This window comes from Rhincodon typus, chromosome 9, assembly GCF_021869965.1.
Source record: "Rhincodon typus isolate 14 chromosome 9, sRhiTyp1.1, whole genome shotgun sequence".
In the NCBI taxonomy this organism is placed as follows: domain Eukaryota; kingdom Metazoa; phylum Chordata; class Chondrichthyes; order Orectolobiformes; family Rhincodontidae; genus Rhincodon; species Rhincodon typus.
The window spans coordinates 90,280,400-90,282,903 of NC_063340.1; the positions used below are offsets into that span (position 1 = coordinate 90,280,400).

The 2,504-nt window shown below is 52.2% G+C and overlaps 1 long non-coding RNA gene across 1 annotated transcript in view; it reads right to left on the minus strand.

Moving 5' to 3' along the window:
* LOC125483961 overlaps positions 1 to 2,504 on the minus strand; it is a 34,404-nt gene that overhangs the window by 5,535 nt on the left and 26,365 nt on the right. The gene's annotated exons all lie outside the window — the stretch shown is intronic.

The following is a 2,504-nucleotide window of genomic DNA, read 5'->3' on the forward strand; positions in this document are numbered from 1 at the left end:
TACAAAAGAACACAGAAAGTGCAGGAGAAACTCAGCAGGTCTGGCAGGATCTGTGGAGAGAAAAGCAGAGAATACATTTCAAGTCTGTGACCTCTCACCAGGCCATACTATTTTCTTCCAATTGCCCTGCTGTGACCAGCAATCCCATGGGATAAGGTCAACCCAAAAACAGAGAAAGTGCGACTGAATCTGCCATTCCTGCTGCGGATATATACTTCAATGCTGTTAGTTATAGCAATAGTCATTAGAATGAACAGGAAAACATGGGAAATCTGCCAGTTTGATGAGATTTTAAAATTTCCAGCTCAGAAGACTGGTGTATGGTCTGAGAAAGGAGGCTTCTTAATCTCATCTATTTAATCACATCCTTGCAGAATGACAAAGCTACCATGTCCCAGTATCGAGGGGTACATTATCAATCTGGAAAGGAATGTGCTTTGGAGTTGGCCTTAATGTTGCTGAGCCTGCATGTTGTAGGTTGTATATGCCTAGGACCATGCAGAAATAACAGTAGTTTGTGTGTGTGTTAGAGTGTTTTTAAGTGTCTGTTTCGTGTTTACAGCTTCCATCTCCAGCAAGCTCTAAATTATGAGATAACAAGGTGTAGAGCTGGATGAACACAGCAGGCCAAGCAGCATCAGAGGAGCAGGAAAGCTGACGTTTCGGGTCTAGACCCTTCTTCAGAAATTGGAAGGGGAAGGGGTTTCTGAAATAAACAGGGAGAGAGGGGGAGGCAGATAGAAGATGGATAAAGGAGAAGATAGGTGGAGAGGAGACAGATAGGTCAAAGAGGCGGGAATGGAGCCAGTAAAGGTGAGTGTAGGTGGGGAGTTAGGGAGGGGATAGGTCAGTCCAGGGAGGATGGACAGGTCAAAGAGGCGGGATGAGGCTAGTAGGTCGAATATGGGAGTGGGGTTTGAGGTGGGAGGAGTGGATAGGTGGGAGGAAGTACAGGTTAGGGAGGTGGGGATGAGCTGGGCTGGTTTTGGGATGCGGTCGGGGGAGGGGAGATTTTGAAGCTTGCGAAATCCGCATTGATACCACTGGGCTGCAGGGTTCCCAAGTGAAATATGAGTTGCTGTTCCTGCAACCTGCGGGTGGCATCGTCGTGGCACTGCAGGAGGCCCAGGATGGACATGTCGTCCAAGGAGTGGGAGGGGGAGTTGAAATGGTTCGCGACTGGGAGGTGCAGTCGTTTGTCGCGAACCGAGCACAGGTGTTCCACAAAGCGGTCCGCAAGCCTCCGTTTGGTTTCCCCGATGTGGAGGAGGCCACATCGGCAACAGCGGATACAGTATACCACATTAGCAGATGTGCAGGTGAACATCTGTTTGATGTGGGAGGTTTCCTTGGGGCCTGGGATGGGGGTGAGGGGGGAGGTGTAGGGGCAGGTGTAACACTTCCTGCGGTTGCAGGGAAAAGTGCTGGGTGTGGTGGGGCTGGAGGGGAGTGTGGAGCGGACGAGGGAGTCACGGAGAGAGTGGGCCCTCCGGAAAGCAGATAAGGGTGGGGAGGGAAAAATGTCTTCAGTAGTGGAGTCAGATTGCAGATGACGGAAGTGCCGGAGGATGATGCGTTGGATCCGGAGGTTGGTGGGGTGGTACGTGAGGACGAGGGAGATTCTGTTTTGGTTGGTATTCTCCTTCAATTCCTCCCACTTCCTACAGACAAAGGGAGTGGCCATGGTTGCCCACATGGGCCCAAGCTATGCCTGCCTCTTTGTAGGCTATGTGGAACAATCCCTCTTCCAAAGCTACACTGGCCATATTCCCCACCTCTTCCTCTGTTACATCGATGACTCTATCGGCACCGCCTCGTGCTCCCATGAGGAGCTTGACCAGTTCATCCACTTCACTAACACCTTCCACCCCAACCTTAAGTTTACCTGGACTATCTCTGATACCTCTCTGTCCTTCCTGGACCTCTCTGTTTCCATCTCTGGCAACCACTTGGAAATCGATATCCATTTCAAGCCTACCGAGCTACCTAGAATACACCTCCTCTCACCCACCTTCCTGCAAAAATGCCATCCCCTATTCCCATTCCTTCGCCTCTGCTGCATCTGCTCCCGAGATGAGGCATTCGAATCCTGACATCCCAGATGTCCTCGTTTTTCAAGGACTGCAACTTCCTTCCCACAGTGGTCGAAAACGCTCTCAACCGGGTCTCTCGCATTTCCCGCAACTCATCCCTCACACCGCACCACCTCCCCACCACCACCCCACCCCCACCCCCACCCCGGCAATAACAACCAAAACAGAATCCCCCTCATCCTCACGTACCACCCCGCCAACCTCCAGATCCAACGCATCATCCTCCGACACTTCCGCCATCTGCAATCTGACCCGACCACCAAAGACATTTTTCCCTCCCCACCCTTATCTGCTTTCCGGAGGGACCACTCTCTCTGGGACTCCCTTGTCTGCTCCACACTCCCCACCAGCCCTACCACCCCCAGCACTTTTCCCTGCAACCGCAGGAAGTGCTACACCTGCCCCTACACC